The 7,901-nt window shown below is 32.0% G+C and overlaps 1 long non-coding RNA gene across 2 annotated transcripts; it reads right to left on the bottom strand.

Annotated features, from left to right (window-relative positions):
• Positions 1-1,555: 1,555 nt before the first annotated feature.
• On the bottom strand, positions 1,556-5,616 carry LOC118203103 (uncharacterized). Of its 2 annotated transcripts, none has more exons than XR_015040377.1 (3): positions 5,414-5,616; positions 4,318-4,460; positions 1,556-3,629 (listed from the first exon to the last, which is right to left on the bottom strand). It is a non-coding gene; the product is annotated as an uncharacterized LOC118203103 (long non-coding RNA). The 2 variants fall into 2 exon arrangements; XR_015040376.1 differs by lacking the exon at positions 1,556-3,629 and adding an exon at positions 3,819-4,214 and having other exon boundaries at positions 5,414-5,615.
• Between the last annotated feature and the right edge of the window lie 2,285 nt (positions 5,617-7,901).

The following is a 7,901-nucleotide window of genomic DNA, read 5'->3' as shown; positions in this document are numbered from 1 at the left end:
TCCTCTTTTGAATGAATACATTTAACTGTAGTTATTCCATATGATGTATTATACAACACCCCAAAATCATGGAAAATAACTTTCTAAACCAAGTTTACAGTGTAAAAAAAGTAGTGGAAAAATGTTGTAGTCATGTAACTGGGCTATCTAACATAAAAATTACAGCATATTACACCAGTGTTCTTACCTTTACTGCATATTACAACCAAATAACTACAATTAGATATGAGAAAGAACAGGCAGTGTCAGTACAACCAAGAGTAAAACTTTTACAGAGTTGCTAATTTGAAAACAAGTGAACCTGTAAAACTAACCCTGCATACTGGTTTGCTTTAGATGCATTTGGTAACCAATATGCCGTAAGTCTTTACCAGATTCAGTTTTGAGTGCATTAAATACTATATTGCTCATATGTCTTGATCGTGACAATCAATGCAGCTGCAGCATTATTGAATAGAAATAAGTTATATGACTCTCAAATAAGTGTTTGTAAAGTTGTTCAGGAAATAAATATTACTAAATAATAACATGTATTATGTTTATTGAATTGTACAAAACTTATATGTTATACTTTGAATTATCGTCAATTTTAATTGTCTGAAATCTGGTATTTGATAGTACGAGGGCTATCCAGAAAGTAGATTACGTTTTGGAATAAAAACATAAACAAAGTATAGGAAACAAATTTTATTATATACAGATGAAAGCCACACTCAAATACTACTTTTCTACATAGTCACCATACAAATTAAGGCATTTATCGTAGCGATGTACGAGCTTGGAAATTCCTTCGTCGAAAAATTCGGCCACCTGCGCCTTCAACTACTTCGTTACCTCTTCTTGCCTTCCATCTTGCACAAAACTTGTGGTAACCAAGCTTTTCGCTGATGATTTCGTGCAACAAACTTCGCGAAATTTGTGGAAAACTCAAAGAAAGTTCCGTTATTGTGAAATTTCGATTTTCACGGACTTTAGCATCGACTTTTTCGAGAAGTTCGGCGGTCACTATGCTGGGTCTCCCACTTCGATCTTCGTCGTGAACATTGGTTCAGCCATTTTGAAATCTTATGACCCACTGACGCACTCCACCTTCAGTGATAATGTTGTCCCCATACACTTCACGAAGCTGCCGATAGATTTCTATCGGTTTACAGTTTTTTGCAGTCAGAAACCTTATTACTGAGCGCACCTCGCAGCTCGCGGGATTTTCAATTAACGCAGACATTTCAAACCGTCACAGTATCTGAACGGAGCACAGCACGAACCTCTCACTAGCACGGCTAGATGCAGACTGAGCTGCGCAACGCTCTGACCCCAAGATGGCCGCGCTAGCCCCGCCCCTAGCGGACACAGACGGAAACGTAATCTACTTCCTGGATGGCCCTCGTATATAGTTGTAGCAGTTTTTTCACTATAAATTCTGAAGAATTCAAAAATAAATGCACATACTAAAGTATTTCAAGTATGATAATATTCAGTATTTAAGATTATCCTAAAAGTACGAAATTTATTATTTTATTTGAAAATAAGTATTAGTGTATCCATGGCATGCAGGTCCCCGAGATTACTCTATTATCCACTCATAGGTGGGGGTGTCACCTTTGCCAAAGGCTCTTTGTAGCCTGCTTTAGGTTTTATACTAATTTTAATTACTGGCCATCTACTGAAATGGTTTCTTTATGTATATCCACCTTTATTCCAACTCTGGTATTTCTACGGCGATGGAGATTTAGTTGACCATACTTCTTGACAATTCTTTTACTTTTTTTAGTTTAATTTTTTTTTTTTTCAATTTGAAGCGGTAGACCAGTATTTTCATCTCACATAACTGTTTTTGAAGCAGACTCGAAAATCTCCTTCAAAGAGTTGGCTACATTGTGTAAATTTTCGCTATCTAAATTCCAAAGGAGTGACTGAATTGATCTGTAATTTGCATCGCACTCATTGATCAAATTTCTTTTTTTACTCAACGTTGCTTCTTCAGATATGGTGGGTAAATTATCTGATGTTCCACCTGAAGCAGTTTCAGTTGATGAATATTTTCGTTTTCTGGTGCCTGAAATACTTCTTGAGACTAAATCTTCATCAACTTTGAAAATAGGTGTTGAAAATAGCCATTCTGCAGTACATTTCAAACTCCAGGCTGGAAACTTCATGCCAGCAAACACAATATGCTTGCACAGCAGTCGGTTTCTTCTGAAATCTAAGCATGTGCATTGACACAGTTGTTTCTGTTCATCAAACGTGACAGAATAAACTGCATCATGCTTAGTTTCAGAAGAAACTTTAAAGAAGCCATGTGAAATTTTTTTTTATACTACCCACATAAACTTCAGCAGCTCTTAATTTTGTTTTTATGTGATCAATTAACCATTTTGGCTTATTGATTAAATAATTTGGTACATGTTCATTGTATAATCTGGCCTGCGAAAGCATACTCAGATTTTTTCTGACGTAAATTCTATATTTTTCTGGCAGAAATTTCTCAACCAAGATCTTAATTATTTCAGACAGCATACAGTTTTTATATCCCTGAAGATATCTATATTTTAATTCCTCATTTAAGCGTTCAACACCATTGTTCGAGTTTATGAATAAGTCATTTGGTTTGTAAGCCAAAGCCCATCTCTCAATTTCCTTGAACCATGTTAATTCAAAATAATCTTTCACAGCTTCATATCGGTTCATGATTTTAATACCTCTATTGCTGCAACCATTTCATCTTGAGTTGGAGCATTTGCTATGGCACGTAATTTACATTGCATTCTTTTTCTTAGAAGCCCATCTTGACCATGCCTGCTCTCGATGGAAACTACATATAAAAACCTTAATTCCTGTAAAGACATTTTCCAAACTTGTAATTTCTTCCATTGCAAAATCAACCATCCCATATTTTGGTCTAACGAGAGGCGACCAATTTTTAATAATTATAAGAGCTTCTTCTAATGCTTTGGCTGTTTCATTTTGTGTAATTATTATGCTCACTATTTGATAGTTCACATTTGTTTTGACAACTAAAAAATAAAGTGGGAGAGCATACTTACAGGTTCGATAGGTCATGTCGAGAAGAACAAGATTAAAACCATATAAGACATATAAATTTTTCATTTCTTCACTTTGATATACAAATAGCAGATTTAGTTTTGAATCTGTAAAGTCATTTGGCTCAGTACCATCATATGTATTTTCAGTACATGGTCTAAAAAAAAACAGAACACTTGGAAGTATCCCAGCTATTTATTAACATTTCTGTATTTTCCTGGTCAATTTTACTAGTTCTAATATCGGATTTTGCTTATTATTTTCCTAATTGCCTCCATTTCTGGATAAAATCGTCTGCGCGTTTTATCAGTTTCTCCCAATTCAGTTGAAATGTATACTTCTAATAGCTCTGCAATTACAGTGGCATTGCATTTTCCATTCTGAACTTTAGAAGCTATGAAATGCCGCACTCTAGCATCTATAGGTTCTATTACTGCAGCCATGTTACCCATTAGATGATTTTGATGATCTTGGCTATTAGGTAAATTAAACATGAAAACTTCTTCACCAGCAATACTATCTTTATTGGCTAGTTTTTCCTTAATTTTCCGAGATATCATAATCTTTCTTTTTCGGGTTGGCACTACCTGTAATTTAAACATATTTATCACAGTAAAATTTAGAAATTCCAGCACAGTCATCTAAAACTAATTATTGATAAAGGTTCAATTTTAAAAACTTTCTGTTCATAGCAAATTATTCAAAAAAAAAAAAAAAAAAAAAGAGAGAGAGGAGTCATTTCTTTCCTTTAAAAAAAGCTGTAAAAAGGATCTTCCATTTTTATAACAATAGATCAAATTACTTCTTCAAAGAAACGTAACCAATAAAACTTCACTTTGAACAACTTATTTCTATTTGTAGCAAATTGGTTAGAATATAATTAGCATAAAAAGCCTTTATTTGTGGCCTGGAAACATCATTTTATTTGCATGTCAATTACTGAATTATTTATTTAGGAAAATATTACTGTTAAAAACCCTCTTTTGGCCAAAAAAAAAAAAAAAAAAAAAAACTATTTAGAAAAATATGTTGAATAAAGAGACACAAAAAATCATTTCTCTTTTTTACATTGTGACTCTAAAAATACCTTTTGTTTTTATAGCTGGACAATTAACTTTTTTAGTTGTCTGGTTCTTGGAATATGCTTTACCAAAAGCATGATCAGTTTGACACTAAAAGAAAAAAAACACACACACACACACACACACATATATATATATAATCCAAGAGGTGATATTTTTGTATAAATTTTTAAATATAACAATGTTATTTTACCTTTTCATTTTTTTCTTTAGCATAATTTTCCTTTTGACGTTTATTCAGATCTTTTCCTTGATGGCAAACATAGGTTTTTCGCCCAAAGTGGAAATAGGGAATATCATCTAACCAGTTTAATCGTAAATCTGGAGTTAGTTCAACTGGAAAGAAAATTTTGATTTAGATCACAATCTGATAAGCTTTGATTTTTAAAAGAAAGAAATTACAGATCTCTATAAACATATTATACATTTAATATTATACTTTGATTTTTAAAAGAAAGAAATTACAGATCTCTATAAACATATTATACATTTAACTGTCTCTATATATACTACATACTGTAGACACTGCTTAATGTATTGCAGCTGATGTCGTGTATATTGCTATTGAATTTCTAAGTTCTGCTCTTTCATATATGGAAACATAAAAAATGCATCATTTGCTGTAATTTTATTTGCTCAATTTGGTTAATATAATCAAAATATTATACAATAAATTTCTTAAACTGAAGAACGAAAATGATTTTAATCAAGCATTTAGAAAAAAGCGCAAAACAATAAAATAAAAAAAAACTTAATTTCATACGAATTTTCAATAGCTATTGATTTGGAAGGGCTTCAGCACAGTTCCCTCTTCTTCAAAAGGGAGGTAAAAATTCCTGAAAACATCTTTGCCAAAATACACTTGCGTTTTTGCCCAATTTCAGATTTTACACTGGCAAAATCTCTTTAAACAAGGATGCCCTCCAAGTATTAAGATTATAGGTATAGAATTGGTCCAATAAATTTCAGAAACATTATGGACTACTCAAATGAACTTTTGCAATGAAGACTGTAAACAATTGATAAACAAACTTTTATTTTTCCTAATTAAAATGTTAAAAAAGTGACTAGTTATATTTATAGTTAATTCAATTCCTATTTTAAAGGATACTTTTCTCATCATCTTATATTATCAAAAATGGGCAAATGTAATCACATTAAGCAGCACCTACTGCAAACATAGAGATATATTAAAAGCATTAAACTATTATGTAAAAAAATTATGTCATTTTGTCTCATATTAAAATTATATATGCTAGGTAAAGTATAGAATGAGCTAGCTGCCTTACGCAAAAGGGATGCCTTTGAGAAGGTCTAATGGGAAACTGTCTTGTATTCACTTATATATAAGGAGAACAGGAAAATTCCCATGCAGCTAATCCATTCAACAGTATTTGTACCTTGATCAAACATCCAGTATTCAGCTATCTTATCTGCTAGTCCATTGGTGCTAAGAGTCAAAATAGACAGTAATGTGATTTTACACACAAGATAAGTAGCATTCATTGACTAAAGAAATATATATACATTTCAGAAAACTTTCCTGTTTTCTAAAATTCAATATCTTTATTATTATAACTTCCTGATATTTCAATGCATGGGTTTTCATCCGCAGAGAACCCGTTGGCGCCGTTGCATTTTTACTCGCCAAGCTCGCGGTTCATCGACGATGAGCCGAGCCGTAAACATGATTTTTAGTGCATGTAAATTCAAGTTAGCAGACAAAACAATATATTAAGCATATGGTAGTAAAAATTTACAGATAATAAGCATGTAGATGTAAAACTAACCGGTTTAACGTGATATACGATCAAGTTAGCACAGAAAAGAATATATTAAGCATAAGACAATATATAAACATTTATAACGGAAATAAAAATTCATTAAAAAATATAAATTAGTATTAATGTACTGAAATTACCTCGTTAAATGAAAAAAATTTGTCTTAAATTCCAGTTAACATAGAAAACAATATATTCCTTACACCAGCAGCGGTTTGCTAATTTTGATGACCATGGTGATGCATCAAACTATTCTGTCATCTTAGATAATCAATAATATTTTTTATTTCAAGTTAATCATCTATTTATGTCACACCTGCCATTCTCTGAAAGGTTATTGTTAGAAAAGCATTAACAATACATTATCTTGTTAAAATTTTACGCCATATAAATTGATTTCTTCTCATAATTTTAGATGACAATACCAATAATAAAAATAAAAGCATTACTTAATTATTTAAAATGCACATGTCCATTTTTGCGGCCTACGGAAACAAATTATTTTAGAGGTTGGAAACCTCATGGTTCTTAGAGCTGTTAATAACTAAGAACACAACGTGAACAGCCAAAGCCCCCTGAAGATAATTGCAGGCGGCTTTGGAACAGCCGTGTAACAAATTAGCATTCACACCTCCTTTCATCCCGAACCGAGAACCGTCATCTACCTACAAAAATATTTCTATCTATTCGTTGTTAAAGCGAACAAACAAGGTTCTTTAATATACGAACAACGACAGTGATAATTCAACAAAATGAACGCAAGACAAGCGAATAGGATAAATCTGCTGGGTTACCAGGTTTGAACTATTATCGCCAAAGTTGGCGATGTGTACATTTACCGGGTTCTCTGCGGATGTGCTTCCCAATGCATTATAATTTTATGGTGAACTATTACCTGAAAATAAAACAGAATATTTTTTGAATTGGTAGTGTTTATTATAAGGTTATTTTGAAACATGTTGTTAATGATAAAACTAAAGAATGGATTTTCTTTATAGACTATTAAATGATTATATTTCAAATCAACAGACTGCATTCATACACTAAAATAGGATGAAAAATATAGTAGTCATCGAGACAATTGTCGAGTTTCTCAAGAAACAACAATAAAAATTTTCAAATCTAACACGGTATATCTTGTTTAATGTTTAATATAGTACGGAATGTTTCGTGAAGCATCAGCTATTAAAAAAAAAAAAAAAAACATGCAATACCTGACAATGAAACCAAATAAAAATCAAACATAACGCTATTACACGTTATGCAACAAAATTAATGAATATGAACGTCTATAAACCCTTTTTTCAACTTGGTCCAAATCTCGCAACATCAACTAGATCTTACGCAATAAAATTAATACAAATTAGTGCTGATAAGTTCTTTGGAACAAAATGGCCAAATATCAACTAAACAACCAAAGAAAGCATTTACATTCTAGAGGATTTTTATTTACTCATTACATCTTCAAAAATTACTTACTCTCTTTATCTTTCCATAGTAGTAAACATATTTTGTTACAGTTTCTACTTCGTGTCTTCGAAGTATTTCTTTAAATTCGCTCCAAGATTTCGCAAAATTCATTTTGCCTCTAAACACAAAGGTTCATACACGAGACGGGAAGTGTCTGCCCGTACGACGTCGGACGGCTAGCTCAAACATGGTAAAAATGCTAATCACCTCTTACAGACATAGTAGTTTACACTCTTCACAACACCAGAAAAAAAATATCTGAAAGGTTTCTGATTTTAAATTAAGCCCAAAGAGGTGTTTTTAATATTTAGTGTATTACCTTTATTTAATAAATATCCTGTTCTTTGCACTTAAACCATAAAATTCATTTCAAGAACAGTACCGCAAAATAATTTTAAAATGCGCATATCTTTAGAATTTAGGATACAGAGTCTCGCGTGTTGGAGATAAAAATGTTTTTTCTGTACCAACGTTGCCATTGCTGGCTTTGAAATTCTGGAGTTTGTTAATGAAAAATTCGTTAAAG

This window comes from Stegodyphus dumicola, chromosome 3 (genome assembly GCF_044657685.1).
Source record: "Stegodyphus dumicola isolate Sdum_Otavi_A_Nest chromosome 3, ASM4465768v1".
NCBI lineage: Eukaryota > Metazoa > Arthropoda > Arachnida > Araneae > Eresidae > Stegodyphus > Stegodyphus dumicola.
This window is presented reverse-complemented; position numbering and strand designations above follow the sequence as displayed.